The sequence below is a fragment of the Gallinula chloropus genome (assembly GCF_964237585.1).
Source record: "Gallinula chloropus genome assembly, chromosome: 1".
In the NCBI taxonomy this organism is placed as follows: domain Eukaryota; kingdom Metazoa; phylum Chordata; class Aves; order Gruiformes; family Rallidae; genus Gallinula; species Gallinula chloropus.
The window spans coordinates 18,770,682-18,790,188 of NC_140085.1; the positions used below are offsets into that span (position 1 = coordinate 18,770,682).

At 44.0% G+C, this 19,507-nt stretch overlaps 1 protein-coding gene across 1 annotated transcript in view; it reads right to left on the reverse strand.

Moving 5' to 3' along the window:
* The window catches only part of TNRC6B (trinucleotide repeat containing adaptor 6B), a 128,409-nt gene extending 112,498 nt beyond the window's left edge, over nt 1-15,911 (reverse strand). Inside the window, exons 1-2 of the mRNA XM_084262754.1 lie at nt 15,845-15,911; nt 362-434 (exon numbers count right to left, since the gene is read on the reverse strand). The gene's annotated coding sequence lies outside the window, so the exon portion shown is untranslated. The remainder of the gene's footprint in view (nt 1-361; nt 435-15,844) is intronic.
* Nucleotides 15,912-19,507: the final 3,596 nt, after the last annotated feature.

The window sequence follows — 19,507 nt, forward strand, 5'->3', positions numbered from 1 at the left end:
TTTGTCATTTGAAATGAAAGTTGAGAGGTACTGAGATGAAAGCAAGAGCATCCAGAAGATAAACAAAACTTGAATGTTAATTGCTTGTAACAACTAATCACAATTCCAGTGACTTTTAAATCTCATCATAAATGAATTACTTCTCAAAGAAAACTATCATATGCATCAACTTTAGCTGACAAAAACAAATCCCATCAGACAGTTACAGAAAAAGCCTTCACACCCAAACCCACAGGAAGTAACACACTAGAAAGTATATGAAAACAGCAATGTATTCTCCAGTTGGTTAGGAACTAGTACAAGCTCATGTTCTCATGTCCAGCTGTCAAGAACGCAATACTGAATTTTGGTTGAATTTTACCTTTGACAGTTTCCAAGGGCTGCCAAAGCCCACAAGGATCCGTCCTGGCTACATTCAGTGCAAAAACGAAACCCTAAAAGGAGACAAAAACAAATTAAGAGGTCAGTCAACTGCAGGCATTACTAGATTGAAAAGAAAAAAACCCAATTTTCTCCAAAATTCAGCAACCCTTCCTCACAAAACATTTAGAAAAAGCCATATTCATCTTAATAAAGTCACACAGGGCAAACAAAAAGTTGTAATTATGAAAGAACTGATACGGCTCCCTTTCCCCCTCCTCCCTGTAATTTATGCAGTACTGGGAAGATGGGGGAAAAGACTTACAGTTAGGGAGAGTTAAGGAGAGAAGTACCTTTCTTCTCACTATTTTTCCACTTCAGTTGCCACATCAATCTAGGAAATCTTTCTTCAAAGGCTAGAAATTTATGCACTGCAAAAAGCATTTACTTGCTGTGCCTTAGGCTCAAACTTAAACTCTGATCTTAGCAAATGCAGGCTTTTATAGAATAAAGTGCAACTGCTAGAAATGCTACCTCAGAAAAAATGTTGAAAAAATACTGTTTATTGCTTCCACGTACTTATTACCCACCCATCACCCTACAACTCAGACAAACCATCCATTTTGAGAAAAGAATAAGAATAGTTACAACATGACCCATCAAATCATCTAAGCAGTATTTTATACCTGTATCTATACTGACTAGTTGACTTGACTAGCTTGCTCTGAATTGTTGCTAAACAGTACAGACACAGGCCTGACACTGTACCTTGCATAGTACTGCATGACAAACCTCACACTGATACTCAACAGGAAGTTCCCCTTCCAGGGATTTGCTGTCACTATCAGAGTATCTGTGAATTTTGACACAGGAGTCACTTAAAAAGAGACACTAACAAAAACCAAGCAAAAAAAAAAACCCCTAATAAAAGCCACACAAAAAACCCACTACCAAACAAAAAATGAGCTAACATTTCCTCATAGGTGTAACAGGAATACCTCCTAAAATAAACACCATCATTTAAATTAGGGACTGCAAATTTTGTATGTGCTGAGTATGTTATTTGTTTGGCAGCAAATTACAATTTTGGCATTATTTACAATATCATACTTTTCACAACTGTTTGAACTGTTTACTTATTATGCATAGGTACAAAACCAAAGTGTTCATTTTTCATGCAGAACTGAACATGAAGTCAAAGCACTACAAAAATGGAGGTGCAACATGCTCAGTTTTCTAAATCACTATGAAGTAGTTTTTCAAGTGAAAAATCTACATTAAGTACATAATCACCCTAATATTACAGTGTCCCAGAAGTATTAGTAACCAGAGTGCAAGCCTAAACTGAGAATGTTTTTACCAGGCAAGGCATTTTAAATCCCTGCTAGAAACTAAGGCTCTGGAGGCACAAGTCTAATAGAACTGAAACTCTTGATTATTTTTACAGTAAGTGAATACATAGTCCAAAATGAGTAAGAAGCCACAACATTTACCATGTTGCAATATTTCCTCCATTGGATAAAAAGGACTGTTTTCATCTTCGCAAATAAAGTAAAGCAAGTTGTGTTTACCTGGCTTCATGAGACAGTAGATTAAATAAACACTTCTATTACTGAAATATATTGAAAATAACATGTGGAGGTAAGAATAACCTCTAAGATTTCAATTTTCCCTATAAATTGAAAATGAAAAAATGATTCTTCAACCAGATGTTAAACTATCATCCATCTCCCTAAAACATCTCAGAAATACCCAGCCATGCCATTTATTATTAATCCACACAGTCAAGCACACAATACCTTATAGGTGGAGTCAAAGGCTGTTGTTGACTTAGCAGTTTTAATCATGTGTGTCTGACATACACCCCTATTGAATGAGAGTAGCAGCCAATGAGCAAGATTAAGAAAATGTCTGTGAAGTTTCTGACAGCACAGGATCTTAAATTGGAGGACTGGAAACATTCCAAGAGCTGGCCAAGAAACACCTTTTCCCAGAAAGGGGCTGTGGCAGGCCAGAAACACACTACTGAAACACCGTAGCATTAGTACCTAGCAAAAGCATTCAAAGTTACAGCCAAACCACCATATGCTTATGGACCACTAATGTCTCCAAGGGAAAAGAGCTAACATGCTACTAATTATGCCAATAACCTGTCTTATCTAATTACAGAATCTTATTCATGAAGTATGGGTTCCTATCCCTAATTGAAGAAAGGCTCTTGTCAGTATCTAACTTTTAATAATTGTAAGACAAGGAAAGACTTGACTGTCCTTCTCCCATTACACTGACAAATTTAGGCCTCTGTTTCTAGAGCATTCAGTGTTAATTAGCAAACTCAAAGTGGCACAAGAGAGTAGACTCCAGTGAAAACAGTTTGGGTTCAAGGCAGAGTGAGATGTGGAACTGAGTGGGACTGCAAAGATATTACATCCAGGATAATCTCCATGTCTACCACAGTCAGAACATAATTTAAATACCACGCACACATCTCCTGATTTAATCCTCAGTGTATGTACCACTTCTGCCAGCCAGAGCTTTAGGATGCATCCACCTGCTTGCTTGGACTACAGGAAAAAAAATTAGCCAGGAGAGCAGCCACAGTTTGATTATGTAGCCAGAGGAGAGGCAAAGGAGAAAAACAACCCAACCAACCCACCCGCAGTGTATGCGCGGCTCCTCTGACAGAACAAAGCCGGGGAACTCCCCCTTCCCTCCAAGGCCTGTGACAGTTTTTAACCAAGAATTTATCAGCTAACTACAACACTTCTTTATTAGTGCAGGCACACTAGAAGATCAGACTCAGTCTCTATTATCTGTCAATTCCAGCAACAATTCATTATACCTACATACTGCTGGGTTATATGTATTGGGTCCTGCCCTGGCAGAGCAGAGCTGTGTGCACATACAGTGTGACCCCCCCAAACACTCTGTATGCATTTCTAGTTCCAATACTGTCACTGCAGCAGTTTGCTCTGCTGGGTTAGGGAATCTCTGAAGCAGGAGAATATCCTGTAGAGTCAGGACTCCTAGACTAGCTTTTTCCCTCAAGTATTTTTTAGGGCAATGCACATCTTCCCACATTTGCACAAGTTACTCACTTACAGAGAATACCTCCTTTCTGGTCACCTCATTTAAGTTGCTTTTGTAGGAACATGAAATATTTCAGGGGCACAGAACAAAGGAACAGGCTACCTTCAGGAAAATACTTTCTTCAAATTCTCCCTCACCAACCCCATCCAAATCTTAAGATAAACACTGGTACCATGTGCAACAATTTCCCACTGACTGGGAGATATGACAGAACAGCATGAAGCTCTAAAAATATAATTTCTACTCATAACTGGGGAAAAAAAACATGGGGTGAACCAAGTGAGCTGGACTTGATAATCCTTATGGGTCCCTTCCAATTCAGTATTTTCCATGATTCTATATCTTGTAGAAGAACAAGTGTGTTCAAGGAAAGTGATTACACAATCCTGCAATAACTCCTGAATATTAAGCTATATGTGTAAAAATGAATCCAGTTGCTTACAAACTGTTGAGTACTTAAACCTCCTTTGAAAGAATAACATATCAGCAGCACTGTACTGGCTAACACTCAAGCCCATTTGAAATAATTCAGAATCCACCACCCTGTCTTAACCACAGCTAGAATTAAATACTTCAATTTTGGTTTTGCAAAATATAACCGACTTCCAGGAATGAACAGAGGTCCGGAGCTGTTGGTTTACCACTATACATCCAAGCTAACATCACTAAAATCTAAGCTGTTCCCGTTGCCATTACTTAGGCACCATAAAAGACAGACTGTTGTGAAGGTAACTAACAGGTGGCATGTTTCTAAATTCACTGCATCACCTTGCTGGCTACTGCCCATGCATTACTTGGTAACAAACTGTTCCTGTCATTGGACGTGCTGCCATAAACTAAGTATTTTTTTTCTTGAGCTTGTAGCATTTAGAGCTTTCTGGGCATGGTTTCCATTTGAACAATTTCTGACTAGCAACAGTACATTTGGAGGCAAAAAGGGGGTATTTGCTGCCACTGTGGTTTAACAGTGCCTCTGCTAAGTGGGTAAAAGTTTAAAATTAAAGCTTAGTTCTGACTTACATTGTGGAGTGATTCTGACAAAGCAACCCAGAGCACATGGTATCCTCAAAAGGCTTCAAGCCGCCTAAAAACATCACCTCACAAAAACCAGCTGCTAACTACACAAAAACATCACATACCCAATTAGGATACTGGTAAGCTGGCTTACTGTCATTCAATGACTTCAAAACAGTAGAAAATATTTTTTTTTCCATCTAAAGCACAATATCACCCTGACAGTCACGATTTACTGTAAAAATTATCCGGGACAATCCAGGTCTCACTGTGGTAGCCCTTCTCCACTTCACTTTTCAAGACTGAAGAGGGGATATGTCATTAAAAACAATTCGGTGGGAGAAAAGGTGCTACTGGTGCTTGAGAGAGCATTTACAATCTCTTTCTTTCACACTGCTTAGAGCCATCTCTTTGTATTATTTAGGTGGAAGGAAATCCAGGAAGGATTAGCAGTTCAAGGAGAAACAAGCTAAAAGATACAACTAAACAAAGTAGCCAGGAGGAATGGGAAAATTCAGAAATCCTCAACCTCTCATAAAAAAAAGATAAATCCAGAGAACAGCATTTAGCAATGGCAGCAGAGAATGCCACAAAGTCACTGTGGTGTTCTATAGCAACACGTGACAGGATAAAATATCCATTACTTTAATTCAGTCCTGGCTGCACAACTTCGTGTTTTGTTCAATATTTACCTCTCTGCACTTTTTTTGGTACTATATGGAAAATGGTTCAGCTGTTAATGCAGATATGACACAGCCACTTTCAGCAACAAGATAAAGAACTGCAACTTGGAATAGATACCATGTACACTGGTCTGCAGCGCTCTTCTAAGTGAGCATGAGAACAGGACTATACAGAATTTCTGTCATTAACCTACACGCACAAAACACAATTCACAGCAATTAAAAGTCTTTTCACCCAAATGTAAACCACCAAACCACTGTCATAAACTAGAACACCCCTGAACATGGCAGGGTGTTTTTTGCTAAACAGACAATTACACAACAGGATCTGCTAAAGAACAATTATTACTGAATTTGGGATCTCCCCCCTCCCTGCAATTAAAGATTTTTGTTAGGGGAGACACGAGAAACAACTGCAAAACAATGTTTCTCAGATCAAATTTAGGGAACTTTTTCCAAACAACCTAGTAATATTTCTTACCTCTAAAAGAATAACCTTATTCACTTGATCACCTGGTTACCAGATCATCAGTTTCAAAAGAGGGGTAAGGAAAGGGAGCCCTGGTCTGTATAAAAATGGTCCTAACTCAGATTTGTCACTTAGAAAAACCTGTTTCCAGCGCTGGAATCTGAAGGCAGCCTTGAAACATGAGCTGAAGACAGAACATTGCATTGCCACCTTCCCAGTGTTCCAAAACATTTACATAAACAATATTAAGGTGCTAAATGTTCCTCCTCCCACTAAAGGAAAAATAAATTGAAAAGTATATTTTTAAAAATGTTTTGTTTACACCTTTTTGCCACTTTCTACTCCACAAAGCAGCTTAAAAATTCACTTCTTTCCTGCTCACACTAGTTTGGCTAAAGAATCCCTTAAAGGTTAAGTGAACATAACAGGTATTGTCTCTGCCTCAGCGGCCTATCAGACATTACACATCACTTTTCAACTGTAATCAAGGTTACATCCCAACTATAATCAGCCCGAGACTGCCAATTGGTTAAGTTTTACAAAGTATTTTGTGCTATGCCCCAGTTATCTTCCCAAGTGTGGCTGACGCACACACTTACATGTTTCTATATGGATACACATACTTGCTCATCTTCTGTTCTCTTAAGTCTTGCAAACTAACACTTTCCAGACACGGAAAAGGAGCTATTTCACACCGCTAATACTGCTTCAGCTTAACAACAGTAGCAATGCCCCAAATCCTAATGGCATACAAGCAGTCATTACCATGAGTATTACAACGACTACATAAATTTAATTGTGCCCTGGTGACAAAACTGGGGGTGCAAACTCTACTGAGGTAGTTAAACACACTCAAACTGCCAGCAATCCACATGTACTATCACTCCCAATGCTTCAGCACTGCTGGAGCAAAACCAGAACGGCAGCAGCAAGCCTTTACTTCAGAATAAATAATGGCAAAGCAACAGGAAGTCTTCAGAATGCAGAGGACTTCAGTTTCCAGGAGATCAGGTGAAGAAAAGGAGTGAGGATGTTATACTAGACCAGAGACTTTAAACATTTTTGTCCGTATTAGGTAAAACGTTATGAGACAGAAGTCTACTTCTCAACAGCTCAACTTTAAACCTGGAAGCTGTAAATAGCTCCTTTACTGCTGATAATCCCAACAGAATCATCCCATCAGATTGTTCCTACCGTGAAAGGCAACTCGGCATCAAAGGATTCCTTTTAAACTACAAGTAACAGCCAAGTCCTATACAACGATATGCTTATCAAACCCAGAATGTCTTTATCAAAATCAACGGTAGTAACTCTATTAAAACTGATAATGCAGTATGTGGGCATATGCAGAAGAAAGGGGGAGGGGTGGTTTATCCACTGACACATTTAAATGGCAAATTCAGCAGTTAAAGACAGCACTACTGAAAATCATTTGACTGTGTCACAGGATTGTGATCAAATTTTTCAGTTCTTACTATCTTATGTTATTGTAATTAGAAGAATATCAAAGTTTCCTGCATTAAACCATCTCTTTTTTGTTTGTTTGTTGTCTTTAACAGTAAGCCTTGCATTATTAGAAATTGACACCAGTGCCAGCTCCTACAGCAGTCAAGACACACAGACACGCACCCCCTCCCACACAGGCAGAAGCTCTAGTTCGTGGCACTGCACCCTGTGCAATGCAGCTCTGGGTAGATGTTTATAGCCAGGCGGAGCTGAGACAGCGCCAGGAGGAGGGCCGGGGGTGTGTGATGGAGAATAAAGCTTCAATCACAGTTTGCTTTTATGTTTTTTTTTTTAATTTCACTCTCTGCTAGTTCACACACCAACATTTTCCAAACGAACGTTCTGTATTTACCGCATTTCTAATCATTAACAACTGAGTACTTTGTTTTATACAAAGACATTCTGACTTCCTACTAACATGATTATATATGCAGAGAAGTCCAAGATCTTAACACTGTTATTGTCAAAGAAAACAAATACTGAGTTGTTAAGCAAATAATTCTAAACTATAATTGCAAAAACACAAACTTTCAATATAACCAGCTGCCAAGTTCAGCTTCATCAATATTTATAGCTTGACATCAGTCTCAATTGTGCTTTTCAGCTATTTTGCTACCTAAGAAAGGAAAAGGAAGCTCATTTTTGAAAATTTGCTCTAAAATTAACAGTGTTTTTTCAATCTTCAAAGAAATGAGGCAATACACTCCTTTTTAACCAGCTTTTTTGTTTGTTTGTTTGTTTTTAATAGCAAGGTGAAAATTACCAGGGATACAATCCTAGTCCTCAACACTAGGATCTCTGATAAACATACTCAGAACTACTGAGTGTGGAACTATCTGCAAGAACAGTTTTGGACCTGCTCAAGCGTGTGTGAGGTCAGGGCCCTAAAATTCTCAGTCTTTTAACCTTGGCACAAAACAATTCAACATTCACATCTAATTTCCTCTGAAAGTGGCATTTAAAAGATAAGCAACCAATTGTTATTATTTCTGTCAAAAATACATAAGTCTGCCTTGAGGCTGCCTGCTTGCAATACACAACAATTGATTTTCACTCAGGCTCTCCCACCATATCTAGAACCGTAACTATTTAAATTTGCTCCTAGGTTTGAATGTTTTTCACTTCCATATGTTAGGTTTTGTCCATCTTTTATTCGATGTGAAGCTCTAGAAATAAAAATTCCCAGGGTTTTTTTTTGTGTTAAAACGTTGTAAAACTAAAGTTATTTTTATTTTATTTACATACCCAGCTGAAGCACAGGCAAGTTAAGCTGATATACAGTATCCATACAAAAGGCAGTACCAGTTACCTAAACTGGTGAAAGTAACATTATCCAGCGTTGGGTAAGTACGGGGTTAGAGCCAGAGACAGAACAGACCAATTACGACACTATATTCTTGCCCTGAGGCCACCAGTATGTTATGCTGTCAGGAGCATTTTCCATTGCTTATTAGTCAATGTTAGAAGTATTTGATACAATGGGACTTCTACCTCCCCTCCTCCAAGGTTCTCCACAAGCTAATTTAGTTTTCAATCAACAGGAAGTCTTTCTCAATTTGAATCCGTTCTCTGCAATACATGAATTGCCAAGGACAGGGAAAAGAAAGTTGGCCTTTGAATATGGAAGAGCCAGAGGAGTTAACTTCGGACAAAGGAGAAGATGATCAGCCAGTTTAGGCTGCCTCTCCACGTACTCTAAAAACTGAAAAGGCCAAGCAAAGAAAGTTATAGACTTTGTTTAAAACGTGAGTGTAAAAGCCCAGCTGTGCAGAAAAAACATTTTGTCTTATTTCAAGTACCATTAAGAGGTAATCCTGCCCATACCTTTTATTAAATATAATAGAAACACTGAGAAACAACTAAAATGTGCACACCTTCATCCCGTCACCACACCAGCAATAGGAAGTGAGGGAGCAGATCCTGATGCATCCAAGCAAAAAGCACAGCTGTATTAAAAACCCCACTAAACATCAATTTAAGCTTTAGCATCCTACTTTGTTTTAAAAGGTTAGGAAATACTTGACTGTGCCTATATCAAATCACCACAAAACCCTCACTTACTTGAAGGGTGGGGGAATACTCGTATAAAGGCAGTGTCCATCTCCAAAAGCTTTACAATGTAAGAAAAATTTCAAAAATACTAAATATTGAGAGGTTTTGCAACATCAATGAAAAATGGACTGTACCTTGATGAACAGTCTCAAACAAAGACTATGGCTTCATTTTTCACTGCAAGAATTTACACCTGGTAGAATGCAATTATAATCTGACAAGGCAGAATCTTAGCTAGAACTTAGAAAGCTGATTTGAAACAAATTCTTCTCAGATCCCAAATACCTATGCAAGGATAAGCATTTAAATGACAATGGCTGTAACAGTAAGACTTCCTGTGTGGATGCACATTTGTTCCAAAGTGGAGGGATTTTTTTAGCTTCTTAGAAACAGTTTTAATTGAACTTAAAAAAAAACCCCAAAACAGAACCTCCATGCATTCATTTCAGAATAAGCATGCTTCCTGCACTTACAGCAATTAATGAATTTTGTTATAATCAGGAAAACCTCAATGCATAAAAAAGGGTCACAAAGAAAGACACTAAAACCCTAAGAAGTAGCTGACAATGTTGCACGGCAACTATTTCATGCAACATGTATTATGGCTTGCTTTCTTAAATTGATTTTCACTTGCTTCAGGTCAAGGATGGATTATAATTCTTTTGGAATGAAGTACACTTGGGTTTCTGTAAGAAGTTGGGGTGAGGGGACAGATTGTTTTCCTCTATCTCAGAGACAAAAATTCTTAATCAAAAATTTATGCTAATACTATAAGTTTGTATGAAAGACATCATTCCTCAAGCTAGTCGCACCCACTGATATTATCTTAGAGTTTCTCAAGTCACAGTGTACAATCAACACACATCTCAAACAACTGAAATAGTGTTTCACTGTATTAGTTAAGAAAGTCAATGTATAAGTGATTTAACCTTCTACAACATCTAACTTCTGGGAAAAAAATATTGAAAACTTAGGGCACTGCTCAATAAAAAGCAGATTCTCCCACTGGCTGTACTGAGAAAATAAAATGTATTCTTTGGCATTTCAACCGTCTGCAGAAAAAGCTGATTTCTACAGACCAAAAAACATTGCAGGAGAAAAGGAAAAGGTTTTCAAACATACAAGCGGAGAGAGCTGGACAACCTGTGTCTCTTCAGCCACACACAGCTCATAAGTTTATAACCAGACCATGCTGACACAGGGTTGCTGGGTAATTTGTCTTGGCTGTAAGAAGCAGCAAGACAAGAGTGCCTGGTCCTGTTAACACTGGTGCATTGCTGGAGGGCCAAAGCATGTTTAGCCCATAGTCTGTCAATTCCCTGGAGAAATACTTCTGTCTCCTGGAGGGTGAACCCCTTTCCCACCACACATGCGGCCACAAGGATTTTGCAGAGAGGTCACCAGGCCAGGAAAGTAACTTACGACTGCCTTAGAGCAGCCCAGACCCTTCTCAGCTCTGATCACGTGCAGACTCAATGGGCCAGTCTTCCAGCATACAGCTTTTCAAACATCTAGCTTCTTGATTTGAAAGCACACTTTCACTTTAACTTGTGAAACTTTCCCACGAAGTGCACTTTTGCCACACGAAGAACACAGCAGAGAACTGCAAGTCACAACCAATGGCTGCTTTAAGAAAAAGAGACCCAAGCATGAAAAAAAGGCAAAAAACCCGCAACCATAGGATACAAGATGATCAGAGGAAAAGGCATTTTCAAACAGTACAATTGAAGCGGAACTTAATGAAAATTACATTCTTTGTAGACCACTAGCAAATCAAACCACATAAAAGTTTCTCTTAATACAGAAAAAACTGGACTACCAAAAATATTACAACACTACTGAAAACCCCTTTGTCAGATGCTTTTCACTATAATACTTTTTATAACACTCAAGAGCTACAACTAAGTTATAGAAATTAAATGCAAGTAAAAACATTACCGACTCTCTACTTTGCTACTCATTTAGATGGGTCAGAGGGCTTCCCCTCACACAGGCAACATGATAGTATTGTATCACCTTTTGCCTAATCCTCTGTCAGGCTATCTAAAATTATCAACTCTTTGTTTTGCAACTTTGCTTCTTATCCTTTCATCCGCTAATTAGCTTTTGAGCTTTCAATCTTCTGCCCAACAGGGTCAAAATATATCGACTACTAGTTTATACTTCTTCACACGTTGATTCTGACCAGCACCCTGTAACATGCAGCATGACTGCTGTCTTGCTGTACTGCCCACTCCTCACAAGCAGTACATTTCTCCACAGACATAGAAGCTAAACCAGGTAAGAGCTACTTTAAGATCCATTTTCCCCTTTTAAACAGATAATTGAAAATTTTTCATACAGTGGAAGTCTTCGATGCAACATCTATTTTCTTCCTGGATTTTTTTCACAGAGAAACTATTGTGGGGGGTTTTTCTAATCCACAGGCATTAAATCAGGAAATACATGGAAAATATCTGAATTCAGAACTGCTAAAGCTGGCAAGGCACAGAAATGCAATCCCTACCAACTAGCTGAAACTGGAAAAGGTCATCTCCACAGCTCACTACATGGTAAACACTGAGAACATCCAAACTCCAACCACAACCCTTACACTGATGAAAACTTTAAAACCTCAGAACATTCCCCTACAACATGATGCAAACCATAATAAGTGCAAAACCACCCTCTCTCTCTTACCGCTATAAGGCAGCAAAGGGAAAAATTACTTAACGTACTCACTGCCTGCTACTCTGAATGAGAAAGCCACCCCAAGAACAATAACTCTTTGCAGCAAAGTGTTCTTACTTCCCTGGAAAAAAAAAAACAACCAAAAGAACAAAAAAACAAAGGTATGAACTGTAAAGCGGAGAAGCATAAGGAACTACAAGAGTTTTGCTATCTGCACCAAGTGTCAGGGAAGAGCAATTAGAATATCCTGATTTCTATTACCCTAGTCACCTCACAAGCAGAAATACCAACAGGCAACTTACTTGTCTGACAGTGACAGCTGGCTCAACTACCAAAAAGTGCCCCTAGTTTTATTAGGGGGTAGAAGCAGAAAGTTTCGTTTGGATTCAGGGGAAATCAAAAGCAATTCTTCAGCCCCTACTCCACACGTTGTTTGCTGAAAGAACACGCAAACTTAACACACATATTTTATCTGAATAGGGAGAAAGACAGTAAACGTTAAGCTAAGAAAGACATTCAGCAAGAATCTGTGTCTTATTCTACCAGATCTGGTCAAACAATTAGACGTGTGTTACTCTTCAACATCTCTGTGCTAAAGTCTTGCTGTTAGAACTGAAGATCGGCATTTTCTTGCTATTCTTTCCCCAAGATAGTGTAACCTTTTACAGGAAAAAAAAGCTGAAAGAGCAACAAAGAGATCATCAAAACCAACTCCACGGATAGTTCAAGCACACACATTTTATAAGCACTTAAAAGAAAAAAGGGTATATATTTGCTAGTATGGGGTACTTCTCTCCTTATCTATGTGCTAAATATGCTTAATTTATCATATGAAGACAAATAATAGCAGTTCTTCAGAATGCCACATTCAGATATTCGGAAATCATACACAGAAAAACACTGAGTGAAAAATAAAATCTAATACTGAAGGATTGAATAGCTGCAAACAGTAAGGTACACTGGAAGTAGAAGTACTGCAGAATTTGTAAATCTTCAGTACAGACAACATTTGTGAATCTAATAGCAGCACTAGGGAGCAATTACGGAGGAAAGCCATAGCAAAGAGGCTGGAAAATGACTGTTAATTGTTGTTATTACTATTATTGCACAAACCAGACAATATCTATGTATAAAAAGACATTCTGAGAAAATAAACATGATAATGGCAATGTGTCTGGGGCAAGAGGCTTTGAATCCAAGCATTCTGCAGAAAATGGAGAGTAAAGTAACTGAACCATTAAGTAGGCTATTAATAAACTCATTCAAGTCAATAACTAAGTGCTTTAGACTTGTTCTATGATCTACAGTTCATATGGCTTAATTGTAAATCCAATCTCTTCTGCAAGCAGAAACACACCAGCTTGGTTTGGGAATAAAACCCAAACCAAACCACTCAAAAACCCAAGAGAACAAACCCTATTCAAACATATATTATGCTATACCAGTCCTTGAAATTATCTCCATCATTCTGAACTCAGCTATTCCTCCCATTGGTCTAGATGCAGCTATCTCTACATATGACGTATATTAGACATCAGTTCTAGAAAACAAACTTGTTCCTGACTCTCTGCGTCTTATAACAGATCTAAGATAAAATATACCACGTCAGAACCATGCTTGATTCTCTCTTGAAGCTCTCTCCTCTTCACATCCTACAACATCAAGTTTTAATGATCACTCACCACCAAGCAAAGCCATGACACACATTCCACCTAAAAGTTTTATTGCACTATTCAGTCACACAAACTCTGGCAGACGAAGCTTTTCTTTGATTCACAGTCAAAAAGATTTTTATTTTCTAATGTTTGAGCTTAATATTTAAACGAAAGCTTTTGTTTCCAGCCGAATTTGCAGCTATACAGAGACTGCAGTAATGCACTGATTCATAAGGCTGCCTAATCAAGAGACACTGACTGGTTTATAATTAAGTTAATTTTTCCCGCCAGTACTTCCACATTACAGGATTGAAGTTATTCCCTTTACTAAGTGTCCTGATAACTTTATTGGAAAACAGAAACCAGGACCAAGTTCACAAGCAAAGCATGCACATTAGAATTAGCACTGAAACTTCTGAGCTAGCTCTATATGTATATATAGTTTTTACATGAAATTGTATATTCATGAAACCTTTAAGTGCAATGTAACTAACCAAGATGAAAGTAGAATAGATAATGATAACCTCACCTATTTTCTACAAAGAAAGGTGTGCCTGTGCCTTGCTGCCCCCAGAACTTCACAGCAGAAATGCTAACATACATTAAACTACCAGCCTGGGCTCTGCTCCCCCTTCCCCAGACTCAACTTCTGGCAGGGTGATTCCTTCACTGCAGCTTTACCTGCAACCTAAACACAGGTGAGAAGTCAACCTTACAGACCACTCCTCGAGGTACATCTACACGGCAGTCCCTGCACTAACCCTGGATCGCACAGAACAATTTGGCCTGATCTGTAAATTCAGGCTGAATTCAGGTAAGGCAGCAGAGGAGAGCGTTCATGCACCTTCTCGACAGACCACCTGTTCCAAAGAATCTGTACCATTAAAGACTCGATGTAGGAGAGTATGGAGGAACTGCTGAGCAACTTCAGCAGACTAACTAGAAACCTGCTTGAATTGACGCACGTGTTAAACAGCCACGCAAACCTCAGCCATCACCTCTGCGACACTTGCAAACGAAAATCCAGTTGGGAAACACCAAGTTGAAACGGACCTTTGAAATACAGAGCTACACAACCCACAGAGATCTACCCAGCATTTCTCAGCAAGATTCACACCTCTCACAGAGGATGAGAGCGTGACACCAGAACCTAACAAGTCATGATTTAGGAATAATAATTATGGATTATTAAAATAAAAAGTTAGTTTTACGGATATACAGCTTAACAAATATTCTTAAGGTCCGTGAAACGTTAAACATGGAAGCATGAAGCACCGTTTACAGCAGTGAACACGTCTGCTTCAGGGAGGAAAACACTTTGTTGAAAGTTGGTTGTATTCAACAAGCCCCGGCTCTGGAGCAGGAGTCGCTCCTACTCGCGCTTTCCTGCAGCAGACTGGAGCTCGCCCGATACCAAGCTACGAGCCGCGTTATCTACAGTCGGCGCAGGGTCTCCAGAAACCAACATTCGCTCCTTTTCGCTACAAAACAGCTGGGGAAACTTCCCCCCACACCACCCCCCTCCGCCCGGGGACACACCTCTGGCTGAGCACGGCCACTCCCCCCACCCACATACACACATTTTTAACTGGCATCACGTTCCGCACAGCCAGCGCGGGTTGTAGTGGTACCAGCGCAAGGCCAGGGCTGTCCCCACGCCACACAGCAGCACTTTCCTGCCCGGCCACAAAAGGCTCCGCGGGCTCTTTCCGCCGCTCTGCGTTTTGCCCGGCCTGGGCGAGCCGGCGGCCGGGCGGCTCTCCCCGGGCTCAGCAACCAGCCGAGCGCACGGCGCTGCGCACCGCGGCGCCGGGAAGCGGCCTCAGGGCCAGTCCGCCGGGGCCCTGTCGGGATAACCGGGGGGGAGGGGGGGGGGCGGCGGCGGGGGGCACCCTGGGCGGGGGCGGGGCGAGCCGCGGCGGGCGACGGCCGCACGTGAGGCAGACGGCGGGGAGGGGGCGGTGCGAGCCCGGCTCTGCCCCGGGACAGCCGCTCGCCGGGGTGGAAGAGGCGGCAGGGGGAGAGGGAGGCTCGGGGGGAGCAACAGCGGCCCCGGTGCCGTTGGGGAAGAGCCCTCGAGCCGCCGCTCGCTCCCCTCCCCCCCGCGCCGGCCCGGCTCTTCCCTCTCCCGCTCTCCCCCCTCCCGAGACACCGCAGCTCAGGGGGGGGGGGGGGGGAGGGGGCGCGCGCGCGTTCGGCGCCAAAGGCCCCCTTACGGGCGGCGCGCCGGTCCTCAGGGCGGGAAGGGCCCTAAGGGAGGTCCGCAGCCCGCCCACCCTCCTCCCCCTCACCCGCTCCGCGCGGGGGGAGGGGAGGGAAGATGGGGGGGCCTGTCCCGCACTCACCGCTGAGACGCCGCCGCGGTGCGCTGAACCCCCTTCTTCTCAGTGCCGGGGGCGGCTCCGCCCGCCCGCCCGCCCGGGAAACACGAACCCAGGAGACAAACGCGAAGAAGCTGCGAAAAACGTCCCCCGCCCCCCTCCGAAACCCCACCGGAGGGGAAAAAAAAAACACAACCAAACTTTCCTCGCCGCCGTCTCCCTCCCCCGAGGAGCACGAACCCAAACACACCGAGACACGCCCCCGCTCCGCCTCTCGCACCGCCCATTGGACGGCGCCCCGCCGACCCCCACGCTGATTGGCCACTCTGCCTGCTCGTCTTCCCCCTCCGCTCCCCTTTCCTCCCCTACACGCTGCCCATTGGGAAGAGCCTCAGGGATCTCTCCGCCCATTAGCCACGGCCCACGTCAATCACAGCTGAAAGCCCGTCTCTCAGCGCTTCTAATTGGGCTGTCGCGTCAATACTCTATCGCTGATTGGCTGGACTTGCTGACTATCACCTGTTAACATTGCGCCCTCCGCAACTCTCACAAGCTCCCACCCCTTCTTCCTTTCTGCCAGTTGGCTGCGAGATTTGTCCCTTAACCGGGGCACCCGCTCGCCCGCCCAGATTTGCCCCTCCCTCCGCGCTACCGATTGGGTCGTGGGCTGCAGTTTCGGACCCCGTTGGAGAAGGGATGTGCCCATTACACCGTAACAGCCCGAAGACCCGCCCACCGAGCCGCTTTCCTTTGACGGTCCCTTCGGGCGGCGCTGGGCTCCTCCTCAGCCGGGGGAGGGGAACTACATCGGTGCGCTGACTTCACTTGCCGGCCCCGGTGACGGGGCGCTGCGGCGGGCACACGCGATAACGAGAACCGCCGCGGCTGCCGCTGCTCAGTGGCGCCAGGCGCCGCGGAACGGCAACAACGCCACAACTCCTTACCGGCCCCTACGACATTTTTGCCTTCTTCCCCCCCGCCAACCCCACGGCCGCCCCGCCCTGCGGCAACTATTGGGCAGGGAAGATGTCAGTCGTGCAGCTCGCGAGGCCATTGGCGGAGGCCGCCGCCCCCGCAGCCAACTGGCAATCGCCCCCGATGTCACCCGCCGCATGACACAGCAACCGTAGGCGGGGGAATTAGCTGCGTGGGGGAGGGGAGAGGAGGGCAAGAGGCTGCCTTTGATTGGCTGATTTCACCGTCCGCCTCCCTGGGGCACGGAGGCGGGGCGCGGCGAGAGGCGCCGGTCCGCGTGCCGCTGGGGGGAAGGGGGTGGGGCAGGGCAGGACGACGCTGCGTGCCTGCGGGCCCCACGTGGCCCGGGCGGTTACGCACGTGACGGCGGCCTGCGAGGTGGCGCCGTGGCCGCTAGGGGGAGAGGCACTGCCAGAGCGGCTCATGGCGGCCGCCCGTCCCTTCCCCTCCCCTCGTTCCGTGCCGCTGTCTCCGCACACGGGCGGGCGGGAGATCTGCGGTTCGCCCCTCTCCTGCTGGCATTCGCCTTCCGTCAGGGTTTGTCGGTGCCCGGCGGCTTCGGGGCGGCCTGTGTGTGGCCGGTGAGCCGCGCCTGCCTCGCTGCGGGGCCGTCACGCGTGTTACGCTTCACGGGCGAAACGTGGGGCTCGTTGGGGCTGAGCGGAGCGTGACCGGCGGGTCCCGCGATGTGGCGTTTGCCCTTTGCCAGCCAGTGAGAGCTCAGCAGGCCGCGGCGCTCCGGGCAGCGCCGTCCAGGGCATGTGCGGGCCCTGAGCTGCGCAGCTCGCTGGGGTGAGAGTCACGGGCGCAGTGCTGGGGTGGAAGCTGCGGGTAGCGGTCACAGAAACCTGCCCAGTGTGGCTTTGCAGGGACTGCGGCATCATTCACAGGCGTAATTCCGTATCCGTGAAGTGCGCTGAGCCAGCAACAGGGCTGCGGGGACGGGGCAGCGGCTCAGCTGCTCTGGCGATGCCTTCCCGGGAGTGCGAGGCCAGGGGTGAGGTGCAGCAGTGCTGGCCTGGGGCTGGAAGGGTCTGGAGAGCAGGCGTGGGGCAGCACCGCTGGGTCTTGGGGAAGGAAGAATGTGGGAGGTTTATAAGCCAGAGCTTTATGGGACAACTAGAAAAATTTAGGATTGGCAGAGCAGAAAAGCATGTCCAGAGGAGCACCTAAGTCTCTGCAACTTGCAGAGAAATGAGTGAGTGGGATACATGGAATATGGAGGATAAACCAAGAGGAGAGAGAGGATTTCCTTGCTTGTGCCGATTTTCTGTGTTCCCATTATCCTTATTCTCCAGTATTCTCCAGACTGCTGTTACCTTAATGGCTGTCACTTCCTAACCTCACCCAGGGCTGCATGCCAGTGCAATGTTTTCATTTGATCTCCTCCAGAGAATCCTGTTACAGCCTGATTAACAGAATAGTGGGGCAGCTGAAAATACCGTTTTGGTGCTGAAGAGAGAACTGTAGCGATGTCAAGTACCTGCCATATTAGGGAACAGGTCTGTGGGTGCTCAGCAAAAACACGTTCTGGTTTGGAGGAGCCATAGAGCCCTTCACAAGTTAGTCATCCCCAGGAGGGACAGCTGCTAGCATGGCAAAACGACGTGTGCTGCTGGCACAGACAGCAGACAAGATCCATGTGAACTTAGGATGGACAAGTAAACAGTGACAAGTCTTCTGATGGCTTCCCCATTCAGTGATGGTAATTGATTTTTAGATTGATTTGTGGGAGGAAAGTCCCATTAATGGGAATATAAAACTTTATACTGGGTATATACATGCTTGTTCCTGTAGTGCTTTAAGGAATGCAAAAGGCACTGTATAAATCAATATGAAACAGTAGTATAAATTCGGGATGCACCTTGCTTTTGTTTCTCATTATTTATTCACTGAGTAGGAACAGTCTGTATCCACATGTCTTTTTGTTGGTGTAAGCAGAAATCACTAATACACTGGTGGTACAGGTTGCACACACTGGAAAAGAGATGTCCAAGATGCTGACCTTGACTTTCCCATAAATAAATAAAAAAAAAATTCCTTGTTTATGTTGCCTTTCTCCTTTCTGGTGTTCATGTGGAGGTTTTCCTTCATATGCTTTTCTCAGGGTTTTTGTGTGCTTGTAGCAGGACATGGGAAACGAGGTGAAGCAGTGTGATTTATTTTGCATGGGCCTAGAAAGCCAGACATCTTAATTTCAGTGGACCAAAGATACCACGTTCCATTGTCCCTGTAGTGTCACGCTACAGAACAAATTTGGACCATAGAAAGCAAGCAGATTTTGTTGGTCTGTCTGAAATGGTAATGGATGACTCAGAAGTTCCCACCTGTAGATTTGGGGGGATCACAGCTCCCAGGCTAGGTTCTGGCTCTCATCAAGTCCAAACATTTATGAATAAAATAGTTCTTCCTATTTTTTCCTACCTCCCCCATTGTCATTACTGTCCAAAAATGGGACCAAGTTGGCTGGTGAACTCACATTTCTTCCTCCACTGGATGTCAGTGTTTCACTACGGCTGCGGTACGGTTCCAGGTGCTGGGAGAGGTTGGGCTGCTTTAGGATGAGGACTTTTAGATCTTACCTCTGTGACAGACAAGCGATGTGAAAGACCACTGAAGTTCAGGGAAACGGGCTCACTGCAGTATGAATGTGCTCCCTTTGGCTCCTGCAAGTGCAGGCTGGGACCCTGCCTGCAAACATCTTGCAGGATC